Source organism: Ochotona curzoniae, unplaced genomic scaffold (genome assembly GCF_017591425.1).
Source record: "Ochotona curzoniae isolate NIBS_2020 unplaced genomic scaffold, NIBS_Ocur_1.0 scaffold_4701, whole genome shotgun sequence".
In the NCBI taxonomy this organism is placed as follows: domain Eukaryota; kingdom Metazoa; phylum Chordata; class Mammalia; order Lagomorpha; family Ochotonidae; genus Ochotona; species Ochotona curzoniae.
The window spans coordinates 49,866,966-49,891,074 of record NW_024467122.1 but is presented as its reverse complement, the minus strand read 5'-3'; the positions used below and the strand labels follow the sequence as shown (position 1 = coordinate 49,891,074).

Here is a 24,109-nt window from a genome sequence, read left to right as displayed (position 1 = left end):
GGAATGAATCATCAGACAGAAGATCTTCCTCTCTGTCTCTCCTCCTCTCTGTATATCTGACTTTGCAATAAAAATAAAGTAAATCTTTTTAAAAAATTACCAGAGAAAGTGAAAAATTACTTCTCACCAGTTAGGATGATAAAATTATAAGCAAGTAAGGCTTTCCCACATAACCATCTAAAACCAGTTGGTTGTATCAGAAATCCAAGTTATTCTCAACATCTTCACCTTCTTTCACTTCCCTCTATGTCATTTAATCATCAAATCTATCTATGGCCACTCTAGGCAGGGCATGTTCTCCAAGGACCATAAATCTGTACTCCTTGAACTTACCACACATCTAGTTTTTTTGGTTTATGCGTATAATTGTCTTGTTTCTTCCCTTCCTCCCACCTCCATACAACAGACTGTAAATTAGGAATTATACTACTGTTTTCAAACTGTACATTGTATCTTCAGCTTCTATTATAGTACTGATACTTAGATGTACTCAATTTAAAACATTTGGAGGGTGGGCTGGCACCATCATGTATAACACTAAACCTCAGCCTGTAGGGGTGGCATCCCATATGTGTGTAGGTTCAAGTCCTAGCTGCTCTAGTTATGATCCAGTTCCCTGCTTATGTACCCAGGAAAGCAGCAGAAGATGGCCTAGGTCCATGTGCTTACTTGGGAAACCAGAAGAAGCTTCTGGCACCCAGCTTCTGACCAGCCAAACTCTAATAGCTGTAGTCATTTGGGGAGTGAACCAGTAGTAGATGATCTGTTTCTCCTCTCTTAAAAAAAAAAATCAATAAACAAATCTTAAAAAAAAAAAAAAAAGAGGCCAGGTGTTTGGCTTAATGGTATTGCCATCACTTGGGTCACCTCCACCCCACATGGGAGGTATGTGGTTTGAGACTCAGCTTCTGTTCTCAAATTTCATTTCTGGTTACTGCATAGCAAGTGACAACTCAGTGGTTGGCTCCCGGCAACCCACATCAGAGATCTTCATTGAATTATTGGATTCAGGCTTCACTCTAGCAAGAAATATTTCTTTTTAAATATATTTTTAAATTATTTTCTAAAAACATAAGGTCATTAGACTAAGAAATATGAAAACTAACTAAAAATCACAGAGTAGTGTAACAGTACGTCCAGATACATATGTTACCACTGCTCTAGAGGGAGTCCCATAGCAAACACATAATCTGGGAGCTCAGCAATCCATCAGGAATAACGAAAGTGAATTCAGGTCGCACACATACAGAGTTGGGTGAGGGTGCTCTGATCGGGATCTACAAGTGAGCCTGAGGGAAGGTGTGCGATGAAACTCTGAAAATTGCAAGCAGATATTTGTGCATTATATATAGGTACAATTTTCTAGGGAGGGTCCACAAATTTTATAAATATTCAAAGGGGTCGATGACCCCACGAAGTTGAAGAACCATGGAAGCTGAGTGAGAAAATAGAACATAGATAGAAAACTCTGGAGAACATTAACACAAAAAGACACTTGAAGCTTACCAACACATGTGAAGAATCGATATGTACATACAAGATAAAGAATTTACATAGAACTCAAAACATTTAATCATTTCGTATAAAACATTAAGTATGTCTCAAACTTTCCTGAATGTGCCTGACAGTTAAAATTATACTGCCACAGAGCTGGCACAGTGGCTCACCAGGCAATTCTCCAGCTCCAAGTGCAGGCATCCTAAATGGGTGCCAGTTAGCTCCCTGGCCCTTTTAACACTTCAATCAAGCTCCCTGCTTATGGCCTGGGAAAGTAATGGAGAATGACCCTGGTCCTTGGGTTCTTTACCCACGAAGAAGACCCATGAGAAGACTCCTGGCTCCTGGCTTCAGATTAGTTCAGCTCAAGTTATCATGGTCATTTGAGGAGTGAACCAGTAGATGGAAATCATCTTCTGTCTCTCCTATCTGCATATCTGTTCAAGTAAAAATAAATAAATCCTTACAAAAAATACATTGCTGCCAGAACTGCGGCACAGCACATTAATCTAGTGCCATCCCACTTGGGGGCCAGTCTGAGTCCCACATACTTCATTTCTTTTTTTTTTTTTAAGATGTATTTATTTTTATTACAAAGTCAGATATACAGAGAGGAGGAGAGACAGAGAGGAAGATCTTCAGTCCAATGGTTCATTCCCCAAGCGGCCGCAACGGCTGGAGCTTGAGTCAATCTTAAGCCTTGAGCTACTTCTGGGTCTCCCACGCAGGTACAGGGTCCCAAGGCTTTGGGCCGTCCTCAACTGCTTTCCCATGAATGGAAAGCAGGGCCATCAGGATGAGAACCAGCGCCCATATGGGATCCTGGTGCATTCAAGGTGAGCACTTTAGCTGTAGGCTGTCATGCTGGACCCCTGCTTCACTTCTGACCCAGCTCCCTCTTAATGTGCCTGGAAAAGCACTGGAGGATGGCCCACCTCTGCACCCACATGGGAGACATAGATGAAGCTACTAGCTGCTAAATTTGACTGACCTGACCAGCCCTAGCTGTTGTGGCCTTCTGGGGAGTAAAAATGAATGTATACACAGAGATTACTAATACAGTGTTCCAATAATCTAGTACGATGCCAATGTATGACATGCATCCTTTAAAATATTCATCTTCAAAAGGAAAGCGGGAAAGTTGGAACTTACAAACAGTTGGTGATGTAAAGCTTAGCTTTGTTTGTTTTCCTGCTTTGTAGTTGCTTTGGAATGTTTTTAGGAATATCCAAATATTTCTCTTTAACTTCACAGTTGTTATGTATACAAAAATTTTTCAAATTATTTTTGTTCTTTGTCTAATGCCAGTCAAGTCTCATTAGCAGGCAAAAAGAAAAAATTCCTCATCTGAATAACAGATAATTGACATAATAAATAGTTTTTTTCTTTCAAGACCTAAAATTAAAATGTCCTCAGGCATCCGCACACTATCAGCTTCATTTACCCTTATCAGTACTATGCCTGTTTACTGAAAAAGGGAAAAAAAGAGGGCCCGGCAGTGTGGCCTGGCGGCTAAGGTCCTCACCTTGAACGCCCCAGGATCCCATATGGGCACCGGTTCTAATCCTGGCAGCTCCACTTCCCTTCCAGCTCCCTGCCTGTGGCCTGGGAAAGCAGTTGAGGACGGCCCAAAGCTTTGGGACCCTGCACCGAAGTGGGATACCCAGAAGAAGTTCCTGGATCCTGGCTTTGGATCAGCATAGCATCGGCTGTTGCAGTCATTTGGGGAGTGAATCATCGGACGAAAGATCTTCCTCTCTGTCTCTCCTCCTCTCTGTATATCTGACTTTACAATAAATAAATAAATCTTTATTAATAATTAATCTTTTTTAAAAAAAGGAAAAAAGAGACAGAAAGGCAGGCAGATAAGCAGTAAAAACAGAGTGAAAACAAGTGCAGATTCTAAAAATGCAAAGGATTAAAGCTTGAAAAAGAAGTAAACAACATGGTCGACAGTTCCCTAAAGAGGTTAAAAATACATATTCTAGACTCCCACTGAATCTCAACTCTACTGCTTCCTGTGACTTGAGCAAATTACTTAGTCTCAGTCTCCTCATAATTAAAATGGGAAAAAATAGCATCTACTTCACAGAACTATTAGAGCATCAAATGGATGACAAATGTAATGCAAATGCTCTACATGCATGTGACAGCATATGAACATATACTCAGTGACCTTTAATTCTTTTCATTTTAAAAGATCTATTTACTTATTTAAAAGAGTTCAGAGATAAGTATCTTCCACCCTCCTGTTCGCTCCCCAGTTGGCCTCAACTTCAAGGGGCAAGGCCAGGCTAAGCAAGAATCGCACATTTCATTTGAGTATCCTACAGGGGTGGCAGGTGCCATTATTTGGGCTATCTTTCACTGCTTTTTCCCAAGACATTAGCAGAAAACTGGAAGGAAAGAGGAACTGCCAGGACTCAAGTTAATGCCAAACAGAATTCTGGCATCAGTCAGAAGCTGCATCTACGATGTCACAATGTTGGCCCTCATTATTTAATTCTTACGTAAACTAAGGGGACTGGCATTGTGGCGCAGGGTTACACCTGACACCTGTGACAATGGCATTCACCATGAGGACTGGTTTGAGTCAAGGTTACTCCATTTGCAATCAAGCTCCCTACTCTTGTTCCTAGGAAAAGCAGATAGTCCCAAGCAGATGGAGCTCCAAGCTTCTGGCTATGGTCTGATCAAGCCCCATTCATTGTGGCTATCAGGAGGTAAACCAGTGGATATAAAATCTCTTTTCTTCTGAAAATGTCTTTCAAGTATAATAAGTCTTCTAAATAAACAAATGGCTTCGGACTTAAACAACAAGGACAAATATTTGGCACAGCAGTTAAGTCAGGAGTTTCTTCCAGGTCTTCAACATGGGTGAAGGGGGCTACTGCTTTCCCAAGCACACCAGCAGGGAGCTGGAATGCCAAAACTGGTGGCTAAATCCTCATCTTGCACATGCCTGGATCCCACATGGGCTGCCCCACTTCTACAGCTCCATGCCTGTGGTCTGGGAAAGCAGACAAGGACAGCCCAAAGCCTTGGGACCCTGCACCCACGCGGAAGATCTGGAAAAAACTCCTGGCTTCTGGCTTCACATCACCTCAGCTCTGGCTGTTGCAGCCACTTGGGGAGTGAATCATCAGACAGAAAATTTTTCTGTCTCTCCTCCTCTCCTCTCTCTGCATCTGGCTTTCCACTAAAAACGAATAAATCTTAAAAAAAAAAAAAAAAAGAAAAGAAAAAGTAACTGAAAAGGTCTCATGAAAGAGTAAAAGCTAAATGGCATTTAATTATATGTTTGACAAGTCACCTTTACTAAAAAGAACAATATTCACTGAAATTAGATATCAAGGGTATTGTATTTGTCTCTCTGCGGTTATGATACTTTCTGCTTGTGGTTACCTTGTAGGAGGAGGTACCCCATAACCCAAGGAAAAACACAGAAAATAGATTTTCTGCTTCAGGTACATACACAGCTATTTAATTTTGAAGTGAACTCAGTAACCTTCCAACCCACTCCCATGGGTGCATACTGTGCTTTCAAGTCATGCACAAAGACAAAGTCAACATCATCTATTCTTTCATTATATTTGCACATTTTATATTGAACTTAGAAGACATTGGGGGTGGGCCCTTAGCCAAGTAGTTAAAGACTCTGATTAGAAAACCCATATCCTAAATTATACGGCCCAGATTTCACCATGGATTCAGGCTCCTGATTCTTCTTTCTTAATGCAAACCCTGGAGGAAAACAGTGATGGCTGAAGCGATTAGTTCCTGCCACCCACAAAAGAATGTGGATTGCACTAACAGCTCTCAGTCTAAGCCTCACCAGGCAGCCAGCTCCAGACACTGTAGTCATTTGGAGAATGAACCAGTAGATGGCAGTCCTCTTCCTTCCACCCTCCCTCTCTCTTGGCCGCTTAAATAAATAAAAACATAAAAACACAATCAGAGAGACAGCCAATGTAGCTAAAGTATAGACAATGAGAGGAAAGATGGCGGAAAGTAAGGCAGTACAGGTAGACAAAAGCTGCCATCTGTCCTGGCAGTTAAGACATTCATGTCCCATTATCGTAGTACCTGGCTTCAATCCCATTGTACCAATCCAGGATCCAGTTGACTCAGCCTAGGCATTACAGGCTGAATAAACCAGGGACCATGAGTGCTCTGGTGTGTTCTCTCCTTTCTCTTTCTTGTTCTCACTGAAACTCAAGAATTATTAAGGGCCCGGTATGACAGCCCAGTGGCTAAATCTTTCCCTTGAAACTACCAGGATCCCATATAGGTGCCAGTACATGTCCCAGCTGCTCCACTTCCCATCCAACTCCCTGCTTGTGGCCTAGGAAAGCAGTCGAGGACGGCCCAAAGCCTTGGGATCCTGCATCCATGTGGGAGACCTAGAAGAAGCTCCTGGCTCCTGGCTTTGGATCAGCTCAGCCCTGACCTTTGTGGCCACTTATGGAGTGAACCAGAAGACAGAAGATTTTTCTTTCTGTATCTTCTCTCTGTAAATCTTCTTTACAATAGAAATAAATCTAAAAAGGAAATTTTGTTTTTAAGTCCTGCAGGGGAACACCATTGTAATATGTTATGCCATCATTTGCAAGGCTAGAATCTTTTTTTTTTTAAAGATTTATTTTTATTATTTTTTTTTTTATTGGAAAGGCAGATATACAGAGAGGAGAGACAGAGAGGAAGATCTTCCGTCCGATGATTCACTCCCCAAGTGAGCGCAATGGTCAATGCTATGCTGATCCGAAGCCAGGAGCCTCTTCCGGGTCTCCCACGCTGGTGCAGGGTCCCAAAGCTTTGGGCTGTCCTCGACTGCTTTCCCAGGCCACAGGCAGGGAGCTGGATGGGAAGCGGGGCTGCCGGGATTAGAACCGGCGCCCATATGGGATCCCGGGCATGCAAGGCGAGGACCTTAACCACTGCGCCACCGCGCCGGGCCCGCAAGGCTAGAATCTTATACACATGCACCAGTTCAAGCTCATTCACTTCCAATCCAGCACCCTGCTAAAGTGCCTGGGAGGCGGCAGCTGCTGATGGTCTAAGTATTTGAGCCTCTGTCACCCATGTGGGAAACCCAAATGCAGCTCCTGGCTCCTAGCTTTGTCCTGGACAAGCCATGCACAGAACAAACCAGCAGATGGAAGACTTCTCTGACAGTCTACTTTTCAGGTAAGTAAGTAAATTAAAAAAAAAAAAAAAAAGAAGATGAAGAAGAAGAAGGAGGAGCTCATTTGTATAAGTGTCATCACATAGCATGCTGTAAGGTACAGGAGGGAATCTGGATTTTACTATTCCCAACCATTGTCATCATCATGGCAAAATTAAAATGTTTTCAAAACACTGTTTTAGATGAACATCAGCCCTGTCACACAGTGACATTCCTGGGTCAGGCCAGTCATGCCCGATTCAGAGATAGAGGAGGTCTGTGGGTCCTAGTCCTGGTCACTCTGACAGTCTTTTTCTCTGATCTACCTCAGTAAGAAGACCAAGTATAAGTGGGGTGTGATGGAAGTTATGGTAAGTCATGACTACCAGGAGATTGTAGTATTCTTGGCCAAGTTCAAGTTGCCCTATCAACCCATGTTACTGGAAGTAATGATGCTTTTGAGGAAAAGGACAGAATTGAATAACAAGCAGAGGGAAGATGGTCTACACTCTCCTGCCAAAAAAGAAAAGGGCTGGGTGCGGGAAGAGGACATCATCATGACATAGTATGCCAAGTCTCTGCCTTTGGCATCATATGAGTGCTAGTTCGTGTCACAGTTGTTCTACTTCCAATCTAGTTCCCTATTTATGGCCTGGGAAATTAGCAAAGATGGCTCAAGTCCTTGGGCCCCCTGTATCAGCATGGGAGACCTGGAGAAAGCTCATGGCTTTGGATCAGCTCAGCTCCAGTCACTGTGGCCATTTGGGAAATAAACCAGCAAATGGAAGATCTTTTTCTCTGCCTCTCCTTCTTGCTGTAAAATCTGACTTTCAAACAAAAATAAAGGGACCAGATCCTAGCCCTCCTTGAGTCAGAGGTAAGAAGGGATCAGACCAAACAGAACCCTGGAGGCTATGGTAAAGATTTTAGCTTTTATTTTGCTAGAACTAAAAAAAAATCACTGGAGAGTTCTAAACCAAAACACCAGCATATATTAATAGCACCAGTCACTGATTTAACAGCCCCTCTGTTGGCCATACTAAGTACTAGAAGAGAGTAGAGGCTGGAAAGGTCAACTAAGACATTAAATTACATAATGATGTGATGCTTAAGACAATGCACTTAAATGTAATGCCTGACACACAATAATCTTCCCTTAAAAGTAGGCTTACTGTTTGCTCCCCAAATCAAACCAGCCTTGGTGTTCTTGGGTCTGTCTCATGCAGATTAAGCCATAGTGGCCAACTGTGGGGTTCAGAGTAGAAGCATAGAAATGGAACAAACTCTGGCTGCTCCTAGGGATGGGAAACTCCCCCAAAGACATGGATACAAATGAGTACAGCTAAGTAACATCCAAAGCATAGAGGATCTGGGGCAGTGCCAGTCCTGGAATACAGCCCTCAGTGCCCCCACCCTCAGGCTGATCTTTACCTGCATGCCAGATCCCATACATCAGTGAGACTGCTGATGCCCAAACCTGGAACCAGCCCAAGTCAGCACAGAAAAGGCTCACCCTGCGGCAGCTGCTCTCTAAGACAGTGACAAAGATGGCTGGCTCCATGACCCAGAGAGGGCTGTGCCTGGTTGCAGACACTATCCTTAGGCAGCAGCCTGGGATGCAGGATGGAAGAGACTTGTACATTGTCTCTGATTCCCTGGTGTGCCCAACAAGTGCAAGGCGACACCTGATATTGGGGGTGTGGGGCTAACAAACAGCTGGTCCTTTTCCCAAAATTTAAAAACAAATGTAGCTATTGCACTGTCATCCTCAAGCATCACAGCGATACCTTCCAAAGAAACAAACCTAAATAACAGTGATTCTGGATTCTCTTTTAGAGTTCTGGTCTGAACAGTAAAACCAAAGACTAAGTCACACAGGGCTGGTAGCAGACTTAGTAAGGGAATTTCTGGGCCAGTTCAGACAAGGCTGCAACACCCATCAGCCAACATTTGGGCCGGTCTAGGGGCAAGCCAGCCTGGGCTAGTACTGCCAGACCCAGTGACATGAAATAGAACCAAAAGGGGTACAAGCCCACCAGGCAGGATGCAGCACCAACTGGCAAGTTCCAGGACTGGGCAGAACTCATGTCAGGCTGGGCCAGTAGGCAGTAGGCACAAGACAGGGCTGGGAGCATGCCTGGCAGGGAAACTATGGACACACCCCAGCTAGGTTACACCTCCTGCTGGTAAGCACAAGAAACAGGGCTGGGGGTGGGCTGACCTAGGTAAGACAACAGCATCTGTCAAAATATATGTGGGCCAGGTCTGGGGATGAGACAGACTGAGCTAAGCTGCAGCATCCACAAGTGCACACAAGAGCCAGATGAGATGCAGAACAGACTGGGCCAGGCCACAACAGAGGCTGGTACGTGCATAAACCAGGCCAATGACAGGTCTGATGGGGATTATTGGGGTCATCCTAACTAGGCTACAGTACATGCTGGTATGCATGAAGACCAGGCCTGTGGCGTCCTGGGCCGGGTTAGGCTGCAGCACCCATTAGTTCTCATGAGATAGAGCTGGGTAGAACTGATAAGGAAGCATCCACTAATATGTGCATTGGCTGGTGCAGATAACAGACCAAACCTGATCCTGCACTGACTTGCATGCAAGAGTCAAGTCTGGGGCCTGGCGTGGTGGTGCAGTGGTTAAGGTCCTCGCCTTGAACACCCGGGATCCCATATGGGCACCGGTTCGAATCCCGGCAGCCATGCTTCCCTTCCAGCTCCCTGCCTGTGGGCCAGGAAAGCAGCTGAGGACAGCTCAAATCTTTGGAGACCCAGAAGAGGCTCCCGGCTTCGGATCGGCATAGCATCGGCCGTTGCGTTCACTTGGGGAGTGAATCATTGGACAGAAGATCTTCCTCTCTGTCTCTCCTCTCTGTATATCCGCCTTTCCAATAAAAATAAAAATAAATCTTTAAAAACAAAAGAGCTTAAAAAAAAAAAAGAGTCAAGTCTGAGACTGTGAGGTTTCTTGGGTGACTCCCCAACTAGACCACTGGACTCAGACCCAGACCACAGTGAAAATCACAGGATGTATGGTCAAACCTTAGAGTGCATGTACCAGGACTGGGCCTCCTCAGCTGCTGATGCCTCCATTGCACACATGCACACGGGGGTCACAACAGCCAGCTCATCTAGGCCATCAGAGGATGGAATGCAGAACAAGTTGGACAATTCTCCTGGCTAAGCTTTATAGCAAGTGTCTGGGTCTGTGGATATGCTAAGGTGGACTTTGTCAACCAGTAGACCTTGGAAAGATTTTTTTCAACCCTGAAATAATAAAACCAACAACTTCTCAGAATTACCAAAACCACTCAAGTAACATCTTCAGAACACTCTTCCCCACACTGGGTTCTCTAAGACATCATCAAATGACTGTCCACTATACCTGAGTGCTGATGTAGTTTGACAGAAAGGGGCAGCCCCCACCCCTTCCTCCCCAGTGGACACAGGATAAAAGAAAAAAAAAACCTGAAACATTTGTCCCCCCCACCTTCCTCCATATCTGACCCTCCCCACCTTAACCAGAGGCCCACATGGGAATGCATCCCTTTCAACTATATAATATTAAAAAAAGAGAAATAAAAAAGTAAGTCATAGAGTCATGAAAACTCAAATTTTCAGCAATATTCTAAACTATGTCAATAAACAAGGAATAAAAATATATGTAACTGAAATTCCACATCTCTTCCAGAAACATATTTAGATTAAATAATACAGTAAAAAACAACACTTAAGTAGGAGATATGCCTAGTAGTAAGTATTAAAAACAAAACCCTAAGTTACAACTTAGGGATTGAGTTCACTTGGTCTTTGGAGAGGTTGCTGGAGAGGTAAGCATTGTGGTATAGTAGGTAAAGCCACTACCTGCAATGTTAGCATCCAACACAGATGTTTGTTTTCTTTTTTTTTTTTTTTTTGGAAGTGTAGGAACAGTGCTTTATTCGCTAATCTGCGTACAGCAAGTTTCTTACACAATCAAGCAAATGAGTTTCTCATCCAGGCATCTACTCTCTGTTACTAGTCTGGGAAAAGCTAGAGAATATGGCCCAAGTGTTTGAAACCCCTGCCACCCACACAGCCACATGGGAGACCTGGATGAAACTCCTGCCTTATGGTCTGGTCCAGTCCTGGCCATTAAGGTCAACTGGGGTATGGTCCAATAGATGAAAGATTCTATCTCTCCCCCAACCCACCCCATAACTCAAATAAAAACAGAAATTTTAAAAATAAAATAAAATAAAGCATGTCCCTTGGGATAACTATTCTTCATACTGGAGCACCTGGATTGTTATCTCGCCTGTTTTTGATCCATCTTCCAGTTCATGCACACCCTGGGAGACAGAAGGCAATACTCAGCTTCCCATTTCACACGTGGAGACCAGGAGTGGCTTCAGCCTGGCTTCGCCCTCACTCCTGGGAGATAAACCAGCAGACTGAAGATTTCAATCTCTACTTTCAAAAATAATAATAATGATAATTTTTAAACAGAATTGAGCTCTGATTTTGCCACTAACATATTACACTACCTTGGAAGAAAGGCTTATATCCCAGAACTTGTTCCCTGTGGTGTAAAAAGTGAGTCACAGAGCTTGCCTTAGGCAGCTGAAGAATAACTACTAGGTAAAAATGCATTACATAATCCACTTCTCTCCATAAATGTCCCACAACTCATTTAATCTAAGGCAAAAGTTGTCACACACTTCCCAACTTCCTGACAGCTACAACTTTCTCCTCACCTCAAGACAAAAAAATAAATAAATAATCACCTTGGTTTGCACTGTTAAACACAGCCACACTATGACTTATATGGCTCCAAAGAATTTTTGCCTTTTCTGGATTCCTTCATCCATAAAATATAAAATTTTAAATATTTTAATTGAGATTGATTCTATTTTATAACTGTATTGACATAAAAATCCTACAAGAGAGGCAACAGCGAAGACTCCAGAAGCTGGGATCCTGTCACTCATGCGGGAGAGAAGGCCTGAGTTCTAGGCTCCTGTTCTCATGATCCCATCGCCCCAGGCCACTGTAGGCACTGGGGGAGTGAACCAATGTGAGTTTTCTTTCTATCCTCCATCCCAAGTCTTTCAAATAAATTAAAAAATTAAATATAGGGCCCAGAAGTGTGGCCTAGCAGCTGAAGTCCTTGCTTTGAATGCGCTCCGGATACCACATGGGCACTAGTTCTAGTCCCGGCACCCCGCTTCCCATCCAGCTCCCTCCTCATGGCCTGGGAAAGCAGTCGAGGACGGCCCAAAGCTTTGGGAACCTGCACCCACGTGGGAGACCCGCAAGAGGCTCCTGGCTTCGGATCGGCATAGTATCGGCCCGTTGCGCTCACTTGGGGAGTGAATCAGTGGATGGAAGATCTTCCTCTCTGTCTCTTCTCTCTGTATATCCGCCTTTCCAATGAAAAAATAATAAAAATAAATCTTTAAAAAAAAATAAAAAAAATAAAAAAAGTTAAATATAAAAATAATAATTGGTGACTTTTATGGTGTCATTTTTCCTTGGAAATGAAATTAAATGGCCATTCCTTGCCCACATTAATACTAACATGTTACTCAGAAAAACAGTAACTTCAACACAAAACTGGGAGAAGCTTGAGGAAATTATTCTTCTGAATTAAAGCCTAATCTGCACAGTTATTTTCAAGTCTGCTATTTGAAATGGCATCAATATTGACCTAAGTATCTTAAATTCTTAGTGAAAATATAAAATATTAGCTATCATAATGCACTATTTAAAATATTAAAATAAAGGAAGCTATAACACTTAAAGGAACTGAAAAGTAATCTGCACTGTTAAAGCTTCATTTTGAAAATACAAATACAGTTAACAGCTTGGAAAACACCATTATTGGCACTAACACATGCATAATCCCCCATTAACGATCACCTGGGTGGAGGACGATCTGTATTCTGGCCCCTCTCTCCAAGCAGATGAATGCAGCTGCGAACTAAATTATTTGGAGACTTAGGACATGTATTTCAGGCTTTTCACTTAATCCTAAAGCCCTCAAGTACCACTTCACACTATCACAGTCTCTGTTTCTGTAATCAGGACTTCACAACAGAAGAACCCCACTATCTGAAGAGACTGTGACTGACAAACTCACCAGAACATTTCAGGGAGATTCCTCAGGAGGACCATGGCAATGCTGACAACAGATACTGTTATATACGGAGGGCAAAGCATTGTTTTCAGTCTTTTATCTTACTGAACCTTTTTCTATTACTGTTTATCTGTTACCAAAAAAACTACAGAACACTTCACATGTTATCCTTGTGCAGGGGTCATGCTAATCTCTGCATCGTTCCAATTTTAGTTTATGTGAACACATCTTACTCATTCTTAACGGCAAATATTAGTGTCCTGATGATGCTGATAATGAAAAGTAATAAGAATCCAAGTAACTCAGACACAAAAAGTGCCAAGAACCAGGAGAAACCTCTATAGAGAGGAAACGGAAAAGACTGATGGAAACAATAAAGAAGCAGAACTTAAAAACACTGGAAGTTAGATGCAAGACATTCAAAAATTCTGACAGAAAATTATTTCCAGTCTAGAGTTTACCATAGGCTCTTCACAGATGGCACTGGTGGTGGGCCAAGCACTAGGTTATCACTGGACCTGATATCTGTGTTTTTAAACAGTTTCACTGAAACACAGCCTATCCATTCATTTATCCATTGTCTGTGGCTGCTTTTGCAATGCACAACAGCTTAAGTTAGGAAAACCTTCCTGTTGCTCATAAAGCATGGCTTTTCAAGGAAAAGTGTGCCAGCCCTTGTTCCATGAATGCAAGAGCCAGCAACAAACTATGACAAAGAACCTAGATATAAAGCTTTGGAAACTTAGAATAAAAATTACAACAGTACTTCTGATGGAGGAGCCTGGGCAACTCCTCTGGCAAGACACAGTGCCTACAGGTGAGTGCAAGAGCCACGATAGAGAGCAGCCCAGACTAGGCCAAGGAAAGCTACCCACCAGCATACATTTGGCATGGGTCTGGGGCAGACCAGGCTGAATCAGTTCACATCACCCACTGGTGAATCCAAGCACCAGAACAAAGTGTGGGTCGGGCCAGGTATGGTCATAACACATACTAGTGCACATTATGGCTGGGATAGGGTGCACCCTGGGCTGGGCTAGAATGTAACCCTCACCAGCTAGAACTGGGGGTGGGCCAGGCCAGGCCAGGCTAGCAAATGCCAGGGTGAGGTGGGCCATGCCAAGACTGGGATGCAGCACTAGTAGGAACCAGGGAGGGAAGTGGTAATGCTGTTAGGGGGAATATGGAGGGCTCCCCTGTTGGAACACCTCGCCCATTAGAGAGTATGAGTTGGGATGGGGGCAGACCAGACCAGGCAGGGCTACAACACCTGTGGGCCTCATTTGAGCCAGATCAGGGAAGAGCCAGGCTAGGCTGACTGTTCCTCCTACTGGTGCAAGCATAAATTAGAGTGAGTGCAGGTTGGTTGGGCTTTGCTACAGTATCAACTGGCAGAGGCTGGCACAGGGGGCTAATTCTGTCAACTTAAACTGCAGAACCACCTGGAAAGTGCCATGATCCAGGAGTGGGAGTGGCCCAGTAGGGAAATAGTGGATACCTCCCTCTTGGGTTACCACTTCCATTGGAGAGCATAAAAACCAGTACAGGGGCAGGGATGGCTAGACAGAACAGTACCCACCAGTATGTGTGTGGGCTGGATAGTGGGGCTGGTTGGGTTGAACTAGGCTTCAGTGCCCACTGACATGTATGAGAGCTGAATGGGATGTGGGACAGACTGGACTAGTCTGCTACACATACTGGCAAGCATGGGAACCAGGGTAGGGGGCAGGCCTGGTGGGGGTTATTATGGGTCGCTCCAACTAGGCTATAGCTCCCACTGGTTTATGTGAGGGTGGAGTGTGTGCTGAGCAGAATCAGGCTGGACTGCAATGCCCATTTGTTCATTTGGAAGACAGGGCTAGAAACAGAACTGACCCAGCAATTGCAACCATCAGCTGATTGTGGCAACGGACTGTGCCAGACCCTGAACTGTCATGCACACACAAGAATCAGGTCTGGGATCACCTCAGACAAAGTTTCTTTGGGGATCTCCCCAATCGAACTGCTGACTCAGAACCCCAACCATGAAGAGAAGTGCAGGTTCCGTGGTCTGCCATGGAGTACAAGTGCCAGAGCCGAGCCTCCTCAAAGGCTCAGACGGAGCAGTGGACAGCACAATCAGGTGTACACGGAGGATATGGCAGTCTATCGGAACCTGCAGAGGACACCTGGCACCACAACAGAGTACAGAACTAATCAATCAACTACCCCAGCCATATGTTGGCAGTAAATAACTGGGCAGAGACTCAAAGGTGATATATGTCAGCCAGTGGATTCTGCAGCGACTTCATCGTGCTTGGAATGGCGAAATTGGCAGCAATTCAGAGCTGTTGAACTATGAAAACCACTTGAGCAGGACCCTCGTAGCATGACCCACATCGGGGACCTGGGATGGGTGGGAAGCTAGGCTTCTCCCTTTGTCTCTCTCCTTACCCTAGATACAGAAAAAAAGTAATAATAACACAGAAACTGTGGTCTTACCCACTTTCTTGTAGCCCTTGACCCTTTGTGCCCCAATCAACTATGTAAAAAGTATCAAAATAAAATAATTAACAAAAAAATTACAATAGTGCATCTTCCAAGAAAAACAAGTTTCCTGATACTTATTAAAGACAGAGCCAAGAGACAAATTTCTGATATATAGATATATACATACATATATACATATATATATTTTAAGATTTATTTATTTACTACTGGAAAGGCAGGGTTACAGAGAGACACAGAGTTCCACAGAGAGGGAGAGACAGAGAGCTGTTTCGTCTGTTGGTTCACTCCATAAATGGCCACAATGGCCAGAAGTGGGCAGATCCAAGGTCAGGAGCTTCATCCACACATGGGTACAGGAATTCAAATCTTTGGGCCATACTTTGCTGCTTTTTCAGACCATTAGCAGAGTGCTAGATCAAAGTGAAGCAGTGTGACACCAACAGTACCAATATGGGATGCCAGCACTGCAGGCAGTGACTTTATCTACTACCCCAAAGAACCAGCCCCCCAGTTTCAGATTCTAAACCAGTAATAAATGAATCCTCTTCCGATTTATGAATTCTGAGACTGAGATGAAGCTGCTGGCTCCTAGCTTCACATCAGCTCAGCTTCAGCTGTTGCAGCCATTTCACAGTGAACTAATGGATGGAAAACCACTGTCTCTGTGTCCCTCTCACCTACTGTACACTGCCTTTCAAATAAAAATAAACGTCTTATTTTTTTTATTGGAAAGGCAGATATACAGAGAGGAGGAGAGACTGAGGAACAGCTTTGATCCATTGATTCACTCCCATTCAGCTCCCTGATTGTGGCCTGGGAAAGCAGTCAAGGACAGCTCCAAAGCCTTGGGACCCTGCACCCACATGGGAGACCCGGAAGAGGCTCCTGGCTTCGGATCAGCTGAGTTCTGGCCGTTGTGTCCAGTTGGGGAGTGAATCAGCGAACAGAAGATCCTCCTCTCTGACTTTCCAATAAAAGTAAACAATAAATCTTAAAAAAAAAAAAAAAAATCTTTAGGAGCCAGTGCTACACTCTAACTGGCTAAGCTACTTTTGACAAAATCAGAATCCCTTATGGGAACCAGTTGGGGATCTAGCTGCTCTATTTCCAATCCAGCTCCTTAGGGAAACAAAGGAAGATGACCTAAGTGCTTGAGTCCCTGCAGCCACATGGAAACCCTGATGAAGCTTATGACTTTGATCTGGTCCAACCCTGGCTCTTACGGTCCTAGAGCAAGTGAACCAGTCGATGCAAGACCTTTCTCTCTCCTTCCTTCCCATCCCCTTCCCTCTCTCCTCCCTTCTTCACTCTTTATATATCTCTGCCTTTCAAATAAATATTTCAAAACCAATAAGAAGCACTTATCCCTTAACTGATCACTGCTTGCCAAGACAAAATTCCTTTCTAATCTTGTTTCACTTCCTCAACTGAACTGTCAGGTCCTCCTGAGGAAGGAGGCATGTCTTTTACTTCTTTTCTAAGTTCCCCACAGCAACTCATAGTGTCCATATATGGCAGCTGCTCAATACATGCTTACCATTGAATGACAAAACAACCAGCTCTCTACATTAAAGCTCTCACACCTACAATTCACATCATTAATCCTCCCTTTATGCAACAATTTAAAGAACATTCCCGGTGAACACCGCTGAATCTACTGAATTTATTACATTAGGCCCATTCCTCCACACCAAAGAGCTCGAAGTACACGTGTCATGTTAAAATAGAAATCATGACTACTGAGAAAGTGGGTGGCAAAATGCACAAGTGAAGGAAGAATCTTTCATAAAAGCTTGCTTCCAAAGAATAAGCATTATTCAGCCCGAGAAATCACAGCATTCCTAATGGGTCTGAACCAAGACTTCTAACTGACATAATTTCAGTAAATTCAGAAAACTTTGTACCAACTAAGCCACATAATGGAGATCACAAAAAAAAAAAAAAAACCTTACCATAATAAAAACTCGATTAATGATCCATATAATCATGTGTTATAAGATCTAGTTTCAAATGTTTACCATATTTAGCCAAAGCAAAACTTCTAAAATTTTTCAGCATTATTAAGCATCTACCACATGCTAAGCACAAGAAAAACAAACGTATAAAAAAGTTAGTCAAAATACCAACTAATTTTGTACTTAGCCACAAATTATGGTGCAAACAATATCCCTGAGGAAATACCACATGGTGAGGCATCCACTTCTATCTGGTGAAAATACCAGAAATTGTATAGAAAATTTAAGGTTGGCACTGAAGGCTGAATAAGAACTTGAGACAAAGAAAGAGGGGGAGAAAAAGTATTCTAGGCACATGGTGGGGGTTCATAAAAGAACAGGACATATTAGATATGACAGAAATGATAAAGAATGGAGAGAGCCTTAAGATAGCTGAACAGTGGTGGTCCGGTACAGTTAACTATGAAGTCTGGAGTTCACCTTCTCAGAAAATTGAAAGAAAGTGGAAATAGGCAGGAAAGTGGCAGAAACCTGAGGATTCAGCTAACAGGAAGAGTCTAGATAAAGTAATCACACCAAAGACATACTACATCATTTAGGCAGGCATTGTTGCAGTGAGCTAAGCCACTGCTTAACACACTGACATCCCATATTAACGTTCCTAGTTCAAGCCCCAGCTACTCCACTCCTGACCCTGCTTCCTGCTAATGTGTCTGACAGTCAGCAGCAGATGGCTCAAGCTCTTGAACCACCACTGCCACCCGCATGGGAGTCCTAGATGGACTCCAGGCTCCTAGCTTTGACCTGGCCTGGCCCTGACTGTTATGGAGATTTGGAGAGTGAGCCAGTGGATGAAAGACCTCTGCTTATTGCCTTTTAAATAAAATGGATAAAATCTAAAAAAAAAAAAACAACATTTAACAATGTTACATCTTGTAAACACTGCTCAGTAAATTGTGTGCCGATACCAATGTAACAGAAATATTATAATCAGGGCCCAGCGCGGTGGTTAAGGTCCTCCCCTTGCACGCCCGGGATCCCATATGGGCGCTGGTTCTATCCCAGCAGCCCCGCTTCCCTTCTAGCTCCCTGCCCGTGGCCCGGGAAAGCAGTGACGGAAGATCTTCCTCTCTGTCTCTCCTCTCTGTATATCCGCCTTTCCAATAAAAAAATAATAAAAATAAATCTTTAAAAAAAAAATATTATAACCTACTCCCCTCCATGACTTCTGTGAAGTCTCAGGACCCTCACTGGCTTTCCTCTCCATGTTTTTTTGTTGTTGCTGTTTAGAGTTTTATTTTATTTTTATTGGAAAGTCAGATCTATAGAGGAGGATAGACAGAGAGGAAGATCTTCCATCCACTGATTCACTCCCAAAGAAGCCACAACGGCCAGAGCTCAGCTGATCTGAAGCCAAGAGCCTCTTCCAGGTCTCCCATGTGGGTGTAGGGTCCCAAGACTTTGAGCTGTCCTTGACTGCCTTCCCTGTCAACAGGCAGGGAGCTGAATGGGAAGCGGGGGCCACGGAAATTAGAACGAGTTCCCATATGAGGTCCCGGTACATGCAAGGCAAAGACTTTAGCCACTAGGCTATCACACAACTGTTTTAAAAACAAGGAGAGATGGCCAAGCTTCCCATTCAGAGGACCCTGCACCCTTGTGGGAGGCCCAGAAGAGTCTCCAGGCTCCTGGCTTTGGATCAGCTCATTTCAGCTCCAGCTGTTGTGGCCACTTGGGGAGTGAATCAGTGGAGGGAATATCTTTCACTCTGTCCCTCTTCCTCTCTATATATCTGACTTTCCAATAAAAATAAATCTTGTAAAAAAAAAAAGTATCTATATATAAGGATAGCCTCCCCAATGTTCAGATTCAGTTGATTGTGTCAAAAAACTCAACCTCTGGAATCAACCCTGTGGCATATTGCAGGCAGCAGTGCTGACATCCCACATGGGCCAGCTTCCTGCTATGCACCTGGGAAACCTGGCCCCTGCCACTCACATGGGAGACCCAGGATGGCATTCTAGGCTCTTAACTTTAGCCTGTCGCAGCTCCAGTCATTACAGCCGTTTGGAGAGTAAATCAGCGCATGAAGACCTATCTCTGTCTCCCCTTCTGTCTATAACTCTTTTCAAATAAATCAATCTTTTTTTTAAAAGATTTATTTTATTTTTATTGGAAAGGCAGATATACAGAGAGGAGAGACAGAGAAGATCTTCCGTCCGATGATTCACTCCCCAAGTGAGCGCAATGGCCAATGCTATGCCGGTCCGAAGCCAGGAGCCTCTTCCGGGTCTCCCGCGCGGGTGCAGGGTCCCAAAGCTTTGGGCCATCCTCGACTGCTTTCCTGGGCCACAGGCAGGGAGCTGGATGGGAAGCGGGGCTGCCGGGATAAGAACCGGCACCCGTATGGGATCCTGGGCGTGCAAGGCAAGGACCTTAACCACTGCGCCATCGCACCGGGCCCAAATAAATCAATCTTAAACATGAACTCTTTACACATGTATATCGAGTATGCATCTCAAGTTCAACATCCAACTAAAATTCAAATGTCAATGAAGTAGTCACAGGATGTGGTTAAGAACTTGCATTTTTTTTTAACATATTGGTTACTCAATACCATGTCAATTAATTCCATAATGTTGTAAATTGTCGTTGATGCTATGTTGTGGCTTTAAATTGATTGGGATGATATTCTGCCAGCTCTGTCTTCAGACCAGGGATGGTCTCCCCAAGAAACCGTTGAATTTACCTGGACAATAAGATGCTGGACTCTACGCTTGGTATACACTTGCAATGAAAGAATCCTGACTGGGCCCGGCGCGGTGGCGCAAGTGGTTAAAGGTCCTCGCCTTGCACGCCCGGGATCCCATATGGGCGCCGGTTCTAATCCCAGCAGCCCCGCTTCCCTTCCAGCTCCCTGCCTGTGGCCTGGGAAAGCAGTTGAGGACGGCCCAAAGCTTTGGGACCCTGCACCCACGTGGGAGACCCGGAAGAGGCTCCTGGCTTCGGATCGGCATAGTATCGACCCGTTGCGGCTCACTTGGGGAGTGAATCATCGGATGGAAGATCTTCCTCTCTGTATCTCCTCTCTGTATATCCGCCTTTCCAATAAAAAAAATAATAAAAAATAAATCTTTAAAAAAAAAAAAAAAAAAAAAGAAAGAATCCTGACTAAATTTGAAATGTAATACAGCAACAAGGTGGAGGAATCCACCATGGTGGGAAGGTACAGGGAGGGGCTGGGGGAATCCCAGAGCCTCTGAAACTGTGTCACATAATGCAAGGTAATTAAAGATTTATTTATTTTTATTGGAAAGTCAGATACACAGAGAGGAGGAGAGACAGAGAGAAGATCTTCCAACTGATTATTCACTCCCAAAGTGAGCGCAACGGCCAGCGCTATGCCAATCTGAAGCCAGGATCCAGAAACTTCTTCTGGGTCTCCCACACGGGTGCAGGGTCCCAAGGCTTTGGGCCGTCCTCAATTGCTTTCCCAGGCCACAATCAGGGAGCTGGATGGGAAGTGGAGCTGCCGGGATTAGAACCAGCGCCCATATGGGATCCTGGTGCGTTCAAGGCGAGGACTTTAGCCGCTAGGCCACGTCGCTGGGCCCAAGGCAATGTAATTAATTAATTATATATATATTAAAAACAAATTTATTTTTTTTAAAAGTTCAACATCCAACTAAATTCCCCATCTAAACACTCTTTCCAGTTTTCCATCTATATAAATGGAACCACTTGCTCAATCTAAATCCTTGGAGTCATCTTTTTTTTAATCTTCAAGACATACTTATTTATTTGAAAGGTAGAGACAGAAGGAGGGACAGTGAGAAAAAATCTTCGATGTACTGGTTCATACCCAAATGATCACAACAGTGAGGCATAGGACAGGCCAAACCAGGAGCTAGGAGCTCCATCCTGATCTGCCACATGGAAGACAGGAGCCCAACTACTTGGGCAATCTTCTGCTTTCCCTGGCACTTCAACAAGAAACTGAATCCAAAGCAGTGGACCCAGGAGAAGGAGTGGTATTATGACACAACTGCTTGTGAGCTCATTTCAAGGCACGGATTCAACACCTGCCTGCTTCTCTTCCGATCCAGCTCATTGCTAAAGTGCTTGGAAAAGCAACAGATTTGGGTCACCCAAAGATGGGACTGAGATGAAGTTCCAGGATCCTAGCATCAGTCTGGCCAGCCATCAGGGAGTGAATCAGCAGATGAGGATCATTTGCTAACACTACCACTCTGCTTTTCAAATAAATAATTCAGAAGTGGTGGCAACAGAGCAAAAGGGACTCAAATTGGCATTCTAACATGGAATATCAGTTTTGTACTGCACCGCAGTGCCAACCTCATGGAATCATCTTTGATTCCTCCTCTTACCTCTCACAGCTAATCCATCAGCAAATTTATAGGTTGCATCTTCAGTCACCTCTTACTGCCTCCTTCATTTGATTGAAAACGCTGTATTCCACATCAGACAGACCATTCCACGACTTCTCTCAAGTCAATGCAGTAAGATTTAACTACTACTGCAGTAAAAGATAGACTTAAAGCACAAATGAAGGGGAAGCCAGAGCAATGGCTCCACTGGCTAATCCTCCATCTTGCAAGCACCGGTAACATATGGGTGCCAGTTCTAATCCTGGCAGCTCCACTTCCCATCCAGCTCCCTGCTTGTAGCCTGGGAAAACAGTGGAGGACAGCCCAAAGCCTTGGAACTCTACACCCGTGTGGGAGACCTGGAAGAGACTCCTGGCTCCTGGCTTTGGATTAGCCATTGCAGTCACTTGGGGAGTGAATCAGCAGATATAAGATCTTCCTCTCTCTCCTCCTCTCTGTATATCTGACTTTGTGATAAAAACAATCTTCAAATAAATAAACCTTTAAAAAATAAAATACAGGCTAGATTATTACTCACTTAATACAGAAAGCTGTACAATGGATTCTCTCACAGTGAGAATAAAGTCTAAAATTCTTGTGATCAACAGGCTCTATAGTCTGAGTCCTGCCAACTTTCCAATCTCATGTTCTCCCACCATTTACCACCACTACTGCCACCACCATGGCTTAATATCCCAACACATATAAAACACTGGAACACTAGCCTTCTTGCACCTCTTTGAATATGCTAACCTGAGGCTCACCACAGTCTGTTTTAGGACCCCTACTGCTTGAAACATTCACTACTATGGCAAGGGTCACTGCTGATCACTCTGCTCTCTGCCAATGTTACTGCAAAGAAGCCTTATCTGGCAACCCTGCTAAAAGAAGCACCAATCCCACCACCACCACCATTTTTTTAAAGACTTATTTGTTATACTTGAGTCATACAGAAGGAGGGGGAAAGTTAGAGAGATCCTTCTATCCACTGGTTCACTCCCCATATAGCTGCGATAGCTGTAGCTGGACCAATCCAAAGTCAGGTTTTTCTGGGTGCACCTTGGGCCATCTGCTGCTGCTTTTCTAGGCCATAGCAGGGAACCAGATCAGAATTTAAGCAGAAGGGACTAGAACTGACATCCATGTAGGATGCCAGTGCTGCAGGCAGAGGATTAGTTGGTGACACTACTATGCCAGTCATTCTATTTTCTTCATAGCACTTTGACAATATCTGAAATACTATTAGCTCACTATGCACTAACATATAAATTCCAGAGGTAGGGCTTTGCCTTGATCACAGTTCAATCCCTAACACCTGGCACAACACCTGCCATACTTCAGGACTCACTGTTGTCCAATGAATGGATTCATTCCTATTTTGTATAATTGAATAATCCTTTCCAGTCTTTTGATTTAGATCCAATTCTTGATTACCAGAATTAATTGTCTTTCTAGAACAGAATTCTAACAGACTGTTTAAACAAGGCTTTCCAGTTGTACTGTCTTTAGTTCCTTCCTATAATTAGTCTTCAGGCACTCTGCTTATGATTTTTTACTATAATTTATATTGTTCTCTTTCCATACTATGGTTATAAATGGACTGACTACAAATCCTACTGATAAAGATGGACAGATGTGCAGACTGCCAGGGTCTTCAAAAAGTTCTTCAAATTGTGTTATGATAAAATCATGAAGACTTCAAAGCTTTTACACCAAAATACTTTTTTTTTTCTTTTTGGATTCATAGAGAAAAGACTATCCAATCAAGTGGTTCATTTCCCAAATGCTTGCTATGACCAGACTGATCCAGGGTGAGGCCAGTAGCCAGAAATTCAGTATAGATTTGCTACTTAGGTGGCAGAAACCCAAATACCTGAGCCATCCCCACTGCTTCCCAGGGATCTGAACAAAGCCAGAGCCAGGTATGTGGAGCCATGCCTTGTGACACAGAATATGGTCAACATGAGTGTCAGTTTGAGTCCCAGCTGCTCTGATTCTGATCTAGCTTCTTGCTTATGTGCCTCGGAAAGCAGCAGAAGACAAACTACGTGCTTGAGTTCCTGACACTCACCTAAGGGACCTGAATGGAGTTCCAAGCTATTGGCTTTGGCTTGGAACAGCCCTAGCCATTGCAGTCAGGTAGAGACAAAAATCAATGGATAAAAGATTTCTCTTTAAGAAAAAAAAAATTTTTTATTGGAAAGTCAGATATACAGACAGAAAGAGGGAGAGACAGAGAGGAAGATCTTCCAACTGTGGATTCACTCCCCAAGTGACTGCAATGACCAGAACTAAGCTGATCCAAAGCCTGGAGCCAGGAGTTTCTCCTGGGTCTTCCACACAGGTACAGGTTCTTAAGGCTTTGGACCATCCTATACTGGTTTCCCAGGCCACAAGACGAGATCCAGATGGGAAGTGGAGCAGTTAGGACACAAACTGGTGCCCATATTGAATGCTGGCACATGCAAAGGGCGTTAGCCACTAGGTTA

General features: G+C 43.9%; 1 protein-coding gene and 1 pseudogene across 1 annotated transcript in view; both read right to left on the bottom strand.

Annotated features, from left to right (window-relative positions):
• LOC121149369 (MAX gene-associated protein-like) overlaps window positions 1-24,109 on the bottom strand; it is a 107,568-nt gene that overhangs the window by 79,168 nt on the left and 4,291 nt on the right. The window lies entirely within an intron of this gene.
• LOC121149567 lies at window positions 12,929-13,020 on the bottom strand (annotated as a pseudogene).